The sequence below is a fragment of the Bombus huntii genome, chromosome 2 (assembly GCF_024542735.1).
Source record: "Bombus huntii isolate Logan2020A chromosome 2, iyBomHunt1.1, whole genome shotgun sequence".
Classification (NCBI taxonomy): domain Eukaryota; kingdom Metazoa; phylum Arthropoda; class Insecta; order Hymenoptera; family Apidae; genus Bombus; species Bombus huntii.
Genome location: NC_066239.1, coordinates 6,900,323 through 6,920,366, shown reverse-complemented (window position 1 = coordinate 6,920,366; position 20,044 = coordinate 6,900,323).

Sequence of the window (20,044 nt, the reverse complement as noted above, 5' to 3'; positions counted from 1 at the left end):
CGTTATATGCTATAACGTCATATGGTATAACGTTATAACGTATTACGTTATAGGGTATTACGTTATAACGTATTACGTTATATGGTATAACGTTATAACGTATTACGTTATATGGTATAACGTCATATGTTATAACGTTATAATGTATTACGTCATATTGTACAACGTTATAACGTAATACGTTATATGGTATAAGGTCATATGGTATCACGTTATAACGTATTGCATTATGTGGTATTACGTTATAACGTATTACGTTATATGGTATAACGTTACAACGTATTACGTTATATGGTATAACGTCATGTGGTATAACGTTATAACGTATTACGTTATATGGTATTACGACATAACGTATTACGTTATATCTTATAACGTAGTAACGTATTGCGTTATATGCTATAACGTCATATGGTATAACGTTATAACGTATCACGTTATATGGTATAACGTCATATGTTACAACGTTATAATGTATTACGTCATATTGTATAACGTTATAACGTAATGCGTTATATGGTATAACGTCATATGGTATAACGTTATAACGTATTACGTTATATGGTATTACGTCATAACGTAATACGTTATATGGTATAACGTTATAACGTATTACGTTATATGCTCTAATATCATATGATATTACGTTATAAGGTATTACGCTATATGGTATAACGTTATAACGTATTACCTTATATGGTATAACGTCATATGGTATAACGTTATAGCGTATTACGTTATATGGTATAACGTTATATGGTATAACGTTATAACGTATTACCTTATATGGTATAACGTCATATGGTATAACGTCATATGGTATATCGTCATATGGTACAACGTTATAAAGTATTACGTTATATGGTATAACGTTATAACGTATTCCCTTAATGGTATAACGTCATATGGTATAACGTTATAGCGTATTACGTTATATGGTATAACATTATAACGTATTACGTTATATGGTATTACGTCAAAACGTATTACGTTATATGGTATAACGTTATAACGTTATAACGTATTAGGTTATATGGTATTACGTTGTAACTTATTACGTTATATGGTATAACGTTATAACGTATTACGTTATATGGTATAACGTCATATGGTATAACGTTATAACGTATTACGTTATATGGTATTACGTTATAACTTATTACGTTATATGGTTTAACGTTATAACGTATTACGTTATATGGTATAACGTTATATGGTATAACGTTATAACGTATTACGGTATATGGTATTACGTCATAACGTATTACGTTATATGGTATAACGTTATAACGTATTACGTTATATGCTATAACGTCATATGGTATAACGTTATAACTTATTACGTTATATGGTATAACGTCATATCTTATAACGTTATAATGTATTACGTCATATTGTACAACGTTATAGCGTAATATGTTATAGGGTATAACGTCATATGGTATTACGTTATAACGTATTACGTTATATGGTATATCGTTATAACGTATTACGTTATATGCTGTAACGTCATATAGTATAACGTTATAACGTATTACGTTATATGGTATTACGTTATAACGTATTACGTTATATGGTATAACGTTATAACGTATTACGTTATATGGTATAACGTTATATGGTATAACGTTATAACGTATTACGTTATATGGTATTACGTCATAACGTATTACGTTATATGGAATATCGTTATAACGTATTACGTTATATGCTATAACGTCGTATAGTATAACGTTATAACGTATTACGTTATAGGGTATTACGTTATAACGTATTACGTTATATGGTATAACGTTATAACGTATTACGTTATATGGTATAAAGTCATATGTTATAACGTTATAATGTATTACGTCATATTGTACAACGTTATAACGTAATACGTTATATGGTATAACGTCATATGGTATAACGTTATAACGTATTACGTTATATGCTCTAACGTCATATGGTATAATGTTATAACGTATCACGTTATATCGTATAACGTTATTACGTATTACGTTATATGGTATTACGTCATAACTTATTACGTTATACGGTATAACGTTATAAGGTATTACGTTATATGGTATTGCGTTATAACGTATTACGTTATGTGGTATGACGTTATAACGTGTTACGTTATATGGTATAACGTCATATGGTATAACGTTATAACGTATTACGTTATATGCTCTAACGTCATATGGTATATCGTTATAACGTATTACGTTATATGCTGTAACGTCATATAGTATAACGTTATAACGTATTACGTTATATGGTATTACGTTATAACGTATTACGTTATATGGTATAACGTTATAACGTATTACGTTATATGGTATAACGTTATATGGTATAACGTTATAACGTATTACGTTATATGGTATTACGTCATAACGTATTGCGTTATATGGAATATCGTTATAACGTATTACGTTATATGCTATAACGTCGTATAGTATAACGTTATAACGTATTACGTTATATGGTATTACGTTATATGGTATTACGTTATAACGTATTACATTATATGGTATAACGTTATAACGTATTACGTTATATGCTCTAACGTCATATGGTATAACGTTATAACGTATCACGTTATATCGTATAACGTTATTACGTATTACGTTATATGGTACTACGTCATAACATATTACGATATATGGTATATCGTTATAACGTATTACGTTATATGCTGTAACGTCATATGGCATAACGTTATAACGTATTACATTATGAGGTATAACGTTATAACGTATTACGTTATATGCTATAACGTCGTATAGTATAACGTTATAACGTATTACGTTATATGGTATTACGTTATATGGTATTACGTTATAACGTATTACGTTATATGGTATAACGTAATAACGTATTACGTTATATGCTATAATGTCATATGGTATAACGTTGTAACGTATTACGTTATATGGTATAACGTCATATGGTATAACGTTATAACGTATTACCTTATATGGTATAACGTCATATGGTATAACGTTATAATGTATTACGGTATATGTTATTACGTCATAACGTATTACGTTATATGGTATAACGTTATAACGTATTACGTTATATGCTATAACGTCATATGGTATAACGTTATAACGTATTACGTTATATGCTATAACGTCATATGGTATAACGTTATAACGTATTACGTTATAGGGTATTACGTTATAACGTATTACGTTATATGGTATAACGTTATAACGTATTACGTTATATGGTATAAAGTCATATGTTATAACGTTATAATGTATTACGTCATATTGTACAACGTTATAACGTAATACGTTATATGGTATAACGTCATATGGTATAACGTTATAACGTATCACGTTATATCGTATAACGTTATTACGTATTACGTTATATGGTATTACGTCATAACTTATTACGTTATACGGTATAACGTTATAAGGTATTACGTTATATGGTATTGCGTTATAACGTATTACGTTATGTGGTATGACGTTATAACGTGTTACGTTATATGGTATAACGTCATATGGTATAACGTTATAACGTATTACGTTATATGATACTACGTCATAACATATTACGATATATGGTATATCGTTATAACGTATTACGTTATATGCTGTAACGTCATATGGCATAACGTTATAACGTATTACATTATGTGGTATAACGTTATAACGTATTACGTTATATGCTCTAATATCATATGATATTACGTTATAAGGTATTACGCTATATGGTATAACGTTATAACGTATTACCTTATATGGTATAACGTCATATGGTATAACGTTATAGCGTATTACGTTATATGGTATAACTTTATAACGTATTACGTTATATGGTATTACGTCAAAACGTATTACGTTATATGGTATAACGTTATAACGTTATACCGTATTAGGTTATATGGTATTACGTTATGACTTATTACGTTATATGGTATAACGTTATAACGTATAACGTCATATAGTATAACGTTATATCGTATTACGTTATATGGTATTACGTTATAACTTATTACGTTATATGGTATTACGTTATATGCTATAACGTCGTATAGTATAACGTTATAACCTATTACGTTATATGGTATTACGTTATAACGTATTACGTTATATGGTATAACGTAATAACGTATTACGTTATATGGTATAACGTCATATGGTATAACGTTATAACGTATTACCTTATATGGTATAACGTCATATGGTATAACGTTATAACGTATTACGGTATATGGTATTACGTCATAACGTATTACGTTATATGGTATAACGTTATAACGTATCACGTTATATCGTATAACGTTATTACGTATTACGTTATATGGTATTACGTCATAACTTATTAAGTTATACGGTATAACGTTATAAAGTATTACGTTATATGGTATTGCGTTATAACGTATTACGATATATCGTATAACGTTATAACGTATTACGTTATATGGTATAACGTCAAATGGTATTACGTCAACACGTATTACGTTATATGGTATAACGTTATAACGTATTACGTTATATGGTATAACGTCAAATGGTATTACGTCAACACGTATTACGTTATACGGTATAACGTTGTAACGTATTACGTTATATGCTATAACGTCATATGGTATAACGTTATAACGTATTACGTTATATGATATTACGTTATAACGTATTACGTTATGTGGTATGACGTTATAACGTGTTACGTTATATGGTATAACGTCATATGGTATAACGTTATAACGTATTACGTTATATGGCATAACGTTATAACGTATTGCATTATGTGGTATTACGTTATAACGTATTACGTTATATGGTATAACGTTATAACGTATTACGTTATATGGTATAACGTCATGTGGTATAACGTTATAACGTATTACGTTATATCTTATTACGTCATAACGTATTACGTTATATCTTATAACGTAGTAACGTATTACGTTATATGCTATAACGTCATATGGTATAACGTTATAACGTATCACGTTATATGGTATAACGTCATATGTTACAACGTTATAATGTATTACGTCATATTGTTTAACGTTATAACGTAATGCGTTATATGGTATAACGTCATATGCTATAACGTTATAACGTATTACGTTATATGGTACTACGTCATAACGTATTACGATATATGGTATATCGTTATAACGTATTACGTTATATGGTATTACGTTATAACGTATTACGTTATATGGTTTAACGTTATAACGTATTACGTTATATGATATTACGTTATAACGTATTACGTTATATGGTATAACGTTATAACGTTATAACGTATTAGGTTATATGGTATTACGTCATAACGTATTACGTTATATGGTATAACGTAATAACGTATTACGTTATATGCTATAACGTCATATGGTATTACGTTATAACGTATTACGTCATATGGTATAACGTCATATGGTATAACGTTGTAACGTATTACGTTATATGCTATAACGTCATATGGCATAACGTTATAACGTATTACATTATGTGGTATTACGTTATAACGTATTACGTTATATGCTGTAACGTCATATAGTATAACGTTATAACGTATTACGTTATATGGTATTACGTTATAACGTATTACGTTATATGGTATAACGTTATAGCGTATTACGTTATATGGTATAACGTTACAGCGTATTACCTTATATGGTATAACGTCATATGGTATAACGTTATGAAGTATTACGTTATATGGTATCACGTTATAACGTATTACGTTATAAGGCATAACGTTATAACGTATTACGTTATATGGTATTACGTCATAACGTAATACGTTATACGGTATAACGTAATAACGTATTGCGTTATATGCTATAACGTCATATGGTATTACGTTATAACGTATTACGTTATATGGTATAACGTCATATGGTATAACGTTGTAACGTATTACGTTATATGGTATAACGTCATATGGTATAACGTTCTAACGTATTACGTTATGTGGTATAACATTATAACGTATTACGTTATATGCTGTAACGTCATATAGTATAACGTTATAACGTATTACGTTATATGGTATTACGTTATATGGTATTACGTTATAACGTATTACGTTATATGGTATAACGTAATAACGTATTACGTTATATGCTATAACGTCATATGTTATAACGTTGTAACGTATTACGTTATATGGTATAACGTCATATGGTATAACGTTATAACGTATTACCTTATATGCTATAACGTCATATGGTATAACGTTATAATGTATTACGTTATATGATATTACGTTATAACGTATTACGTTATGTGGTATGACGTTATAACGTGTTACGTTATATGGTATAACGTCATATGGTATAACGTTATAACGTATTACGTTATATGGTATTACGTTATATGGTATTACGTTATAACGTATTACGTTATATGGTATAACGTTATAACGTATTACGTTATATGCTATAACGTCATATGGTATAACGTTATAACGTATTACGTTATAGGGTATTACGTTATAACGTATTACGTTATATGGTATAACGTCATATGTTATAACGATATAATGTATTACGTCATATTGTACAACGTTATAACGTAATACGTTATATGGTATAACGTCATATGGTATAACGTTATAATGTATTACGTTATATGATATTACGTTATAACGTATTACGTTATGTGGTATGACGTTATAACGTGTTACGTTATATGGTATAACGTCATATGGTATAACGTTATAACGTATTACGTTATATGGTATGCCGTCATATGGTATAACGTTATAACGTATTACGTTATATGGTATTACGTCATAACGTATTACGTTATATGGTATATCGTTATAACGTATTACGTTATATGCTATAACGTCATATGGCATAACGTTATATCGTATTACATTATGTGGTATTACGTTATAACGTATTACGTTATATGGTATAACGTTATAACGTATTACCTTATATGGTATAACGTCATATGGTATAACGTTATAACGTATTATGTTATATGGTATAACGTTATATGGTATAACGTTATAGCGTATTACCCTATATGGTATAACGTCATATGGTATAACGTTATAAAGTATTACGTTATATGGTATAACGTTATGACGTATTACGTTATGTGGTATGACGTTATAACGTGTTACGTTATATGGTATGCCGTCATATGGTATAACGATATAACGTATTACGTTATATGCTATAACGTCATATGGTATAACGTTATAACGTATTACGTTATATGGCATAATGTTATAACGTATTACCTTATATGGTATAACATCATATGGTATAACGTTATAACGTATTATGTTATATGGTATAACGTTATATGGTATAACGTTATAGCGTATTATCCTATATGGTATAACGTCATATGGTATAACGTTATAAAGTATTACGTTATATGGTATAACGTTATGACGTATTACGTTATGTGGTAAGACGTTATAACGTGTTACGTTATATGGTATGCCGTCATATGGTATAACGTTATAACGTATTGCGTTATATGGTATTACGTCATAACGTATTACGTTATATGGTATATCGTTATAACGTATTACGTTATATGCTATAACGTCATATGGCATAACGTTATATCGTATTACATTATGTGGTATTACGTTATAACGTATTACGTTATATGGTATAACGTTATAACGTACTACGTTAGATGGTATAACGTCATATGGTATAACGTTATAACGTATTACGTTATATGTTATTACGTCATAACGTATTACGTTATATGGTATATCGTTATAACGTACTACGTTATATGCTGTAACGTCATATAGTATAACGTTATAACGTTATAACGTTATAACGTATTAGGTTATATGGTATTACGTCATAACGTATTACATTATATGGTATAACGTTATAACGTTATAACGTATTAGGTTATATGGTATTACGTCATACCGTATTACGTTATATGGTATAACGTAATAACGTATTACGTTATATGCTATAACGTCATATGGTATTACGTTATAACGTATTACGTTATATGGTATGACGTCATATGGTATAACGTTGTAACGTATTACGTTATATGGTATAACGTCATATGGTACAACGTTATAACGTATTAGGTTATATGGTATTACGTCATAACGTATTACGTTATATGGTATAACGTAATGACGTATTACGTTATATGCTATAACGTCATATGGTATTACGTTATAACGTATTACGTTATATGGTATAACGTCATATAGTATAACGTTGTAACGTATTACGTTATATGGTATAACGTCATATGGTACAACGTTATAACGTATTACGTTATATGGTATTACGTTATAACGTATTACGTTATATGGTGTAACGTTATAACGTATTACCTTATATGGTATAACGTCATATGGTATAACGTTATAACGTATTACGTTATAGGGTATTACGTTATAGGGTATTACGTTATAACGTATTACGTTATATGGTATAACGTTATAACGTATTACGTTATATGGTATAACGTTATAACGTATTACCTTATATGGTATAACGTCATATGGTATAACGTTATAACGTATCACGTTATATGGTATAACGTCATATGTTACAACGTTATAATGTATTACGTCATATTGTATAACGTTATAACGTAATGCGTTATATGGTATAACGTCATATGGTATAACGTTATAACGTATTACGTTATATGGTACTACGTCATAACGTATTACGATATATGGTATATCGTTATAACGTATTACGTTATATGCTATAACGTCATATGGCATAACGTTATAACGTATTACATTATGTCGTATTACGTTATAACGTATTACGTTATATGGTATAACGTTATAACGTACTACGTTATATGGTATAACGTCATATGGTATAACGTTATAACGTATTACGTTATATGGTATTACGTCATAACGTAATACGTTATATGGTATAACGTTATAACGTATTACGTTATATGCTCTAATATCATATGATATTACGTTATAAGGTATTACGCTGTATGGTATACCGTTATAACGTATTACCTTATATGGTATAACGTCATATGGTATAACGTTATAGCGTATTACGTTATATGGAATAACATTATAACGTATTACGTTATATGGTATTACGTCAAAACGTATTACGTTATATGGTATAACGTTATAACGTTATACCGTATTAGGTTATATGGTATTACGTTATGACTTATTCGTTATATGGTATAACGTTATAACGTATAACGTCATATAGTATAACGTTATAACGTATTACGTTATATGGTATTACGTTATAACTTATTACGTTATATGGTATAACGTTATAACGTATTACGTTATATGGTATTACGTCATAACGTATTACGTTATATGGTATATCGTTATAACGTATTACGTTATATGCTATAACGTCGTATAGTATAACGTTATAACGTATTACGTTATATGGTATTACGTTATATGGTATTACGTTATAACGTATTACGTTATATGGTATAACGTAATAACGTATTACGTTATATGCTATAACGTCATATGGTATAACGTTGTAACGTATAACGTTATATGGTATAACGTCATATGGTATAACGTTATAACGTATTACCTTATATGGTGTAACGTCATATGGTATAACGTTATAACGTATTACGGTATATGTTATTACGTCATAACGTATTACGTTATATGGTATAACGTTATAACGTATTACGTTATATGCTATAACGTCATATGGTATAACGTTATAACGTATTACGTTATAGGGTATTACGTTATAACGTATTACGTTATATGGTATAACGTAATAACGTATTACGTTATATGGTATAACGTCATATGTTATAACGTTATAATGTATTACGTCATATTGTACAACGTTATAACGTAATACGTTATATGGTATAACGTCATATGGTATAACGTTATAACGTATTACGTTATATGCTCTAACGTCATATGGTATAACGTTATAACGTATCACGTTATATCGTATAACGTTATTACGTATTACGTTATGTGGTATTACGTCATAACTTATTACGTTATACGGTATAACGTTATAAAGTATTACGTTATATGGTATTGCGTTATAACGTATTACGATATATCGTATAACGTTATAACGTATTACGTTATATGGTATAACGTCAAATGGTATTACGTCAACACGAATTACGTTACATGGTATAACGTTATAACGTATTACGTTATATGGCATAACGTTATAACGTATTGCATTATGTGGTATTACGTTATAACGTATTACGTTATATGGTATAACGTTATAACGTATTACGTTATATGGTATAACGTCATGTGGTATAACGTTATAACGTATTACGTTATATCTTATTACGTCATAACGTATTACGTTATATCTTATAACGTAGTAACGTATTACGTTATATGCTATAACGTCATATGGTATAACGTTATAACGTATCACGTTATATGGTATAACGTCATATGTTACAACGTTATAATGTATTACGTCATATTGTATAACGTTATAACGTAATGCGTTATATGGTATAACGTCATATGGTATAACGTTATAACGTATTACGTTATATGGTACTACGTCATAACGTATTACGATATATGGTATGTCGTTATAACGTATTACGTTATATGGTATTACGTTATAACGTATTACGTTATATGGTATAACGTTATAACGTATTACGTTATATGATATTACGTTATAACGTATTACGTTATATGGTATAACGTTATAACGTTATAACGTATTAGGTTATATGGTATTACGTCATAACGTATTACGTTATATGGTATAACGTAATAACGTATTACGTTATATGCTATAACGTCATATGGTATAACGTCTTATGGTATAACGTTATAACGTATTACGTTATATGGTATAACGTTATATGGTATAACGTTATAACGTATTACCTTATATGGTATAACGTCATATGGTATAACGTCATATAGTTTAACGTCATATGGTATAACGTTATAACGTATTACGTTATGTGGTATGACGTTATAACGTGATACGTTATATGGTATGACGTCATATGGTATAACGTTATAACGTATTACGTTATATGGTATTACGTCAAAACGTATTACGTTATATGGAATAACGTTATAACGTTATAACGTATTAGGTTATATGGTATTACGTTACAACTTATTACGTTATATGGTATAACGTTATAACGTATTACGTTATATGGTATTATGTTATAACTTATTACGTTATATGGTTTAACGTTATAACGTATTACGTTATATGGTATAACGTTATATGGTATAACGTTATAACGTATTACCTTATATGGTATAACGTCATATGGTATAACGTCAAATGGTATAACGTTATAACGTATTACGTTATATGGTATTACGTCAACACGTATTACGTTATATGCTATAACGTCGTATGGTATAACGTCATATGGTATAACGTCTTATGGTATAACGTTATAACGTATTACGTTATATGGTATTACGTCATAACGTATTACATTATATGGTATATCGTTATACCGTATTACGTTATATGCTATAACGTCGTATAGTATAACGTTATAACGTATTTCGTTATATGGTATTACGTTATATGGTATTACGTTATAACGTATTACGTTATATGGTATAACGTAATAACGTATTACGTTATATGGTATAACGTCATATGTTATAACGTTATAATGTATTACGTCATATTGTACAACGTTATAACGTAATACGTTATATGCTATAACGTCATATGGTATAACGTTATAACGTATTACGGTATATGGTATTACGTCATAACGTATTACGTTATATGGTATAACGTTATAACGTATTACGATATATGCTATAACGTCATATGGTATAACGTTATAACGTATTACGTTATATGATATTACGTTATATGGTATTACGTTATAACGTATTACGTTATATGGTATAACGTTATAACGTATTACCTTATATGGTATAACGTCATATGGTATAACGTTATAACGTATTACGTTATAGGATATTACGTTTTAACGTATTACGTTATATGGTATAACGTTATAACGTATTACGTTATATGGTATTACGTCATAACGTATTACATTATATGGTGTATCGTTATAACGTATTACGTTATATGCTATAACGTCGTATAGTATAACGTTATAACGTATTTCGTTATATGGTATTACGTTATATGGTAATCCGTTATAACGTATTACGTTATATGGTATAACGTAATAACGTATTACCTTATATGGTATAACGTCATATGTTATAACGTTATAATGTATTACGTCATATTGTACAACGTTATAACGTAATACGTTATATGCTATAACGTCATATGGTATAACGTTATAACGTATTACGGTATATGGTATTACGTCATAACGTATTACGTTATATGGTATAACGCTATAACGTATTACGATATATGCTATAACGTCATATGGTATAACGTTATAATGTATTACGTTATAGGGTATTACGTTATAACGTATTACGTTATATGGTATAACGTTATAACGTATTACGTTATATGGTATAACGTCATATGTTATAACGTTATAATGTATTACGTCATATTGTACAACGTTATAACGTAATACGTTATATGCTATAACGTCATATGGTATAACGTTATAACGTATTACGTTATAGGGTATTACGTTATAACGTATTACGTTACATGGTATAACGATATAACGTATTACGTTATATGGTATTACGACATAACGTATAACGTTATATCTTATAACGTAGTAACGTATTACGTTATATGCTATAACGTCATATGGTATAACGTTATAACGTATCACGTTATATGGTATAACGTCATATGTTACAACGTTATAATATATTACGTCATATTGTATAACGTTATAACGTAATGCGTTATATGGTATAACGTCATATGGTATAACGTTATAACTTATTACGTTATATGGTATTACGTCATAACGTAATACGTTATAAGGTATAACGTTATAACGTATTACGTTATATGCTCTAATATCATATGATATTACGTTATAAGGTATTACGCTATATGGTATAACGTTATAACGTATTACCTTATATGGTATAACGTCATATGGTATAACGTTATAGCGTATTACGTTATATGGTATAACGTTATATGGTATAACGTTATAACGTATAACCTTATATGGTATAACGTCATATGGTATAACGTCATATGGTACATCGTCATATGGTATAACGTTATAAAGTATTACGTTATATGGTATAACGTTATAACGTATTACCTTATATGGTATAACGTCATATGGTATAACGTTATAGCGTATTACGTTATATGGTATAACATTATAACGTATTACGTTATATGGTATTACGTCAAAACGTATTACGTTATATGGTATAACGTTATAACGTTATAACGTATTAGGTTATATGGTATTACGTTGTAACTTATTACGTTATATGGTATAACGTTATAACGTATTACGTTATATGGTATAACGTCATATGGTATAACGTTATAACGTATTACGTTATATGGTATTACGTTATAACTTATTACGTTATATGGTTTAACGTTATAACGTATTACGTTATATGGTATAACGTTATATGATATAACGTTATAACGTATTACGGTATATGGTATTACGTCATAACGTATTACGTTATATGGTATAACGTTATAACGTATTACGTTATATGCTATAACGTCATATGGTATAACGTTATAACGTATTACGTTATAGGGTATTACGTTATAACGTATTACGTTATATGGTATAACGTTATAACGTATTACGTCATATTGTACAACGTTATAACGTAATACGTTATAGGGTATAACGTCATATGGTATTACGTTATAACGTATTACGTTATATGGTATAACGTTATAACGTATTACGTTATATGGTATAACGTCATATGTTATAACGTTATAATGTATTACGTCATATTGTACAACGTTATAACGTAATACGTTATATGGTATAACGTCATATGGTATCACGTTATAACGTATTGCATTATGTGGTATTACGTTATAACGTATTACGTTATATGGTATAACGTTACAACGTATTACGTTATAAGGTATTACGCTATATGGTATAACGTTATAACGTATTACCTTATATGGTATAACGTCATATGGTATAACGTTATAGCGTATTACGTTATATGGTATAACATTATAACGTATTACGTTATATGGTATTACGTCAAAACGTATTACGTTATATGGTATAACGTTATAACGTTATACCGTATTTGGTTATATGGTATTACGTTATGACTTATTACGTTATATGGTATAACGTTATAACGTATAACGTCATATAGTATAACGTTATAACGTATTACGTTATATGCTATAACGTCATATGGTATAACGTTATAACGTATCACGTTATATGGTATAACGTCATATGTTACAACGTTATAATATATTACGTCATATTGTATAACGTTATAACGTAATGCGTTATATGGTATAACGTCATATGGTATAACGTTATAACTTATTACGTTATATGGTATTACGTCATAAGGTAATACGTTATATGGTATAACGTTATAACGTATTACGTTATATGCTCTAATATCATATGATATTACGTTATAAGGTATTACGCTATATGGTATAACGTTATAACGTATTACCTTATATGGTATAACGTCATATGGTATAACGTTATAGCGTATTACGTTATATGGTATAACGTTATATGGTATAACGTTATAACGTATAACCTTATATGGTATAACGTCATATGGTATAACGTCATATGGTACATCGTCATATGGTATAACGTTATAAAGTATTACGTTATATGGTATAACGTTATAACGTATTACCTTATATGGTATAACGTCATATGGTATAACGTTATAGCGTATTACGTTATATGGTATAACATTATAACGTATTACGTTATATGGTATTACGTCAAAACGTATTACGTTATATGGTATAACGTTATAACGTTATAACGTATTAGGTTATATGGTATTACGTTGTAACTTATTACGATATATGGTATAACGTTATAACGTATTACGTTATATGGTATAACGACATATGGTATAACGTTATAACGTATTACGTTATATGGTATTACGTTATAACTTATTACGTTATATGGTTTAACGTTATAACGTATTACGTTATATGGTATAACGTTATATGATATAACGTTATAACGTATTACGGTATATGGTATTACGTCATAACGTATTACGTTATATGGTATAACGTTATAACGTATTACGTTATATGCTATAACGTCATATGGTATAACGTTATAACGTATTACGTTATAGGGTATTACGTTATAACGTATTACGTTATATGGTATAACGTTATAACGTATTACGTTATATGGTATAACGTCATATGTTATAACGTTATAATGTATTACGTCATATTGTACAACGTTATAACGTAATACGTTATAGGGTATAACGTCATATGGTATTACGTTATAACGTATTACGTTATATGGTATAACGTTATAACGTATTACGTTATATGGTATAACGTTACAACGTATTACGTTATAAGGTATTACGCTATATGGTATAACGTTATAACGTATTACCTTATATGGTATAACGTCATATGGTATAACGTTATAGCGTATTACGTTTTATGGTATAACATTATAACGTATTACGTTATATGGTATTACGTCAAACGTATTACGTTATATGGTACAACGTTATAACGTTATACCGTATTAGGTTATATGGTATTACGTTATGACTTATTACGTTATATGGTATAACGTTATAACGTATAACGTCATATAGTATAACGTAATAACGTATTACGTTATATGGTATTACGTTATAACTTATTACGTTATATGGTATAACGTTATATGGTATAACGTTGTAACGTATTACGTTATATGGTATGACGTCATATGGTATAACGTTATAACGTATTACGTTATATGCTATAACGTCGTATAGTATAACGTTATAACGTATTACGTTATATGGTATTACGTTATATGGTATTACGTTATAACGTATTACGTTATATGGTATAACGTAATAACGTATTACGTTATATGCTATAACGTCATATGGTATAACGTTGTAACGTATTACGTTATATGGTATAACGTCATATGGTATAACGTTATAATGTATTACGGTATATGGTATTACGTCATAACGTATTACGTTATATGGTATAACGTTATAACATATTACGTTATATGCTATAACGTCATATGGTATAACGTTATAACGTACTACGTTATATGCTATAACGTCATATGGTATAACGTTATAACGTATTACGTTATAGGGTATTACGTTATAACGTATTACGTTATATGGTATAACGTTATAACGTATTACGTTATATGGTATAACGTCATATGTTATAACGTTATAATGTATTACGTCATATTGTACAACGTTATCACGTAATACGTTATATGGTATAACGTCATATGGTATAACGTTATAACGTATTACGTTATATGCTCTAACGTCATATGGTATAACGTTATAACGTATCACGTTATATCGTATAACGTTATTACGTATTACGTTATATGGTATTACGTCATAACTTATTACGTTATACGGTATAACGTTATAAAGTATTACGTTATATGGTATTGCGTTATAACGTATTACGATATATCGTATAACGTTATAACGTATTACGTTATATGGTATAACGTCAAATGGTATTACGTCAACACGTATTACGTTATATGGTATAACGTTATAACGTATTACGTTATATGCTATAACGTCATATGGTATAACGTTATAACGTATTACGTTATATGATATTACGTTATAACGTATTACGTTATGTGGTATGACGTTATAACGTGTTACGTTATATGGTATAACGTCATATGGTATAACGTTATAACGTATCACGTTATATGGTATAACGTCATATGTTACAACGTTATAATGTATTACGTCATATTGTATAACGTTATAACGTAATGCGTTATATGGTATAACGTCATATGGTATAACGTTATAACGTATTACGTTATATGGTACTACGTCATAACATATTACGATATATGGTATATCGTTATAACGTATTACGTTATATGCTATAACGTCATATGGCATAACGTTATAACGTATTACATTATGTGGTATAACGTTATAACGTATTACGTTATATGCTCTAATATCATATGATATTACGTTATAAGGTATTACGCTATATGGTATAACGTTATAACGTATTACCTTATATGGTATAACGTCATATGGTATAACGTTATAGCGTATTACGTTATATGGTATAACATTATAACGTATTACGTTATATGGTATTACGTCAAAACGTATTACGTTATATGGTATAACGTTATAACGTTATACCGTATTAGGTTATATGGTATTACGTTATGACTTATTACGATATATGGTATAACGTTATAACGTATAACGTCATATAGTATAACGTTATAACGTATTACGTTATATGGTATTACGTTATAACTTATTACGTTATATGGTATAACGTTATATGGTATAACGTTATAACGTATTACGTTATATGGTATTACGTCATAACGTATTACGTTATATGGTATATCGTTATAACGTATTACGTTATATGCTGTAACGTCATATAGTATAACGTTATAACGTATTACGTTATATGGTATTACGTTATAACGTATTACGTTATATGGTATAACGTTATAACGTATTACGTTATATGGTATAACGTTATATGGTATAACGTTATAACGTATTACGTTATATGGTATTACGTCATAACGTATTACGTTATATGGTATATCGTTATAACGTATTACGTTATATGCTATAACGTCGTATAGTATAACGTTATAACGTATTACGTTATATGGTATTACGTTATATGGTATTACGTTATAACGTATTACGTTATATGGTATAACGTAATAACGTATTACGTTATATGCTATAACGTCATATGGTATAACGTTGTAACGTATTACGTTATATGGTATGACGTCATATGGTATAACGTTATAACGTATTACCTTATATGGTATAACGTCATATGGTATAACGTTATAATGTATTACGGTATATGGTATTACGTCATAACGTATTACGTTATATGGTACAACGTTATAACGTATTACGTTATATGCTATAACGTCATATGGTATAACGTTATAACGTATTACGTTATATGCTATAACGTCATATGGTATAACGTTATAACGTATTACGTTATAGGGTATTACGTTATAACGTATTACGTTATATGGTATAACGTTATAACGTATTACGTTATATGGTATAACGTCATATGTTATAACGTTATAATGTATTACGTCATATTGTACAACGTTATCACGTAATACTTTATATGGTATAATGTCATATGGTATAACGTTATAACGTATTACGTTATATGCTCTAACGTCATATGGTATAACGTTATAACGTATCACGTTATATCGTATAACGTTATTACGTATTACGTTATATGGTATTACGTCATAACTTATTACGTTATACGGTATAACGTTATAAAGTATTACGTTATATGGTATTGCGTTATAACGTATTACGATATATCGTATAACGTTATAACGTATTACGTTATATGGTATAACGTCAAATGGTATTACGTCAACACGTATTACGTTATATGGTATAACGTTATAACGTATTACGTTATATGCTATAACGTCATATGGTATAACGTTATAACGTATTACGTTATATGATATTACGTTATAACGTATTACGTTATGTGGTATGACGTTATAACGTGTTACGTTATATGGTATAACGTCATATGGTATAACGTTATAACGTATCACGTTATATGGTATAACGTCATATGTTACAACGTTATAATGTATTACGTCATATTGTATAACGCTATAACGTAATGCGTTATATGGTATAACGTCATATGGTATAACGTTATAACGTATTACGTTATATGGTACTACGTCATAACATATTACGATATATGGTATATCGTTATAACGTATTACGTTATATGCTATAACGTCATATGGCATAACGTTATAACGTATTACATTATGTGGTATAACGTTAGAACGTATTACGTTATATGCTCTAATATCATATGATATTACGTTATAAGGTATTACGCTATATGGTATAACGTTATAACGTATTACCTTATATGGTATAACGTCATATGGTATAACGTTATAGCGTATTACGTTATATGGTATAACATTATAACGTATTACGTTATATGGTACTACGTCAAAACGTATTACGTTATATGGTATAACGTTATAACGTTATACCGTATTAGGTTATATGGTATTACGTTATGACTTATTACGTTATATGGTATAACGTTATAACGTATAACGTCATATAGTATAACGTTATAACGTATTACGTTATATGGTATTACGTTATAACTTATTACGTTATATGGTATAACGTTATATGGTATAACGTTATAACGTATTACGTTATATGGTATTACGTCATAACGTATTACGTTATATGGTATATCGTTATAACATATTACGTTATATGCTGTAACGTCATATAGTATAACGTTATAACGTATTACGTTATATGGTATTACGTTATAACGTATTACGTTATATGGTATAACGTTATATGGTATAACGTTATAACGTATTACGTTATATGGTATTACGTCATAACGTATTACGTTATATGGTATATCGTTATAACGTATTACGTTATATGCTATAACGTCGTATAGTATAACGTTATAACGTATTACGTTATATGGCATTACGTTATATGGTATTACGTTATAACGTATTACGTTATATGGTATAACGTAATAACGTATTACGTTATATGCTATAACGTCATATGGTATAACGTTGTAACGTATTACGTTATATGGTATGACGTCATATGGTATAACGTTATAACGTATTACCTTATATGGTATAACGTCATATGGTATAACGTTATAATGTATTACGGTATATGGTATTACGTCATAACGTATTACGTTATATGGTATACCGTTATAACGTATTACGTTATATGCTATAACGTCATATGGTATAACGTTATAACGTATTACGTTATATGCTATAACGTCATATGGTATAACGTTATAACGTATTACGTTATAGGGTATTACGTTATAACGTATTACGCTATA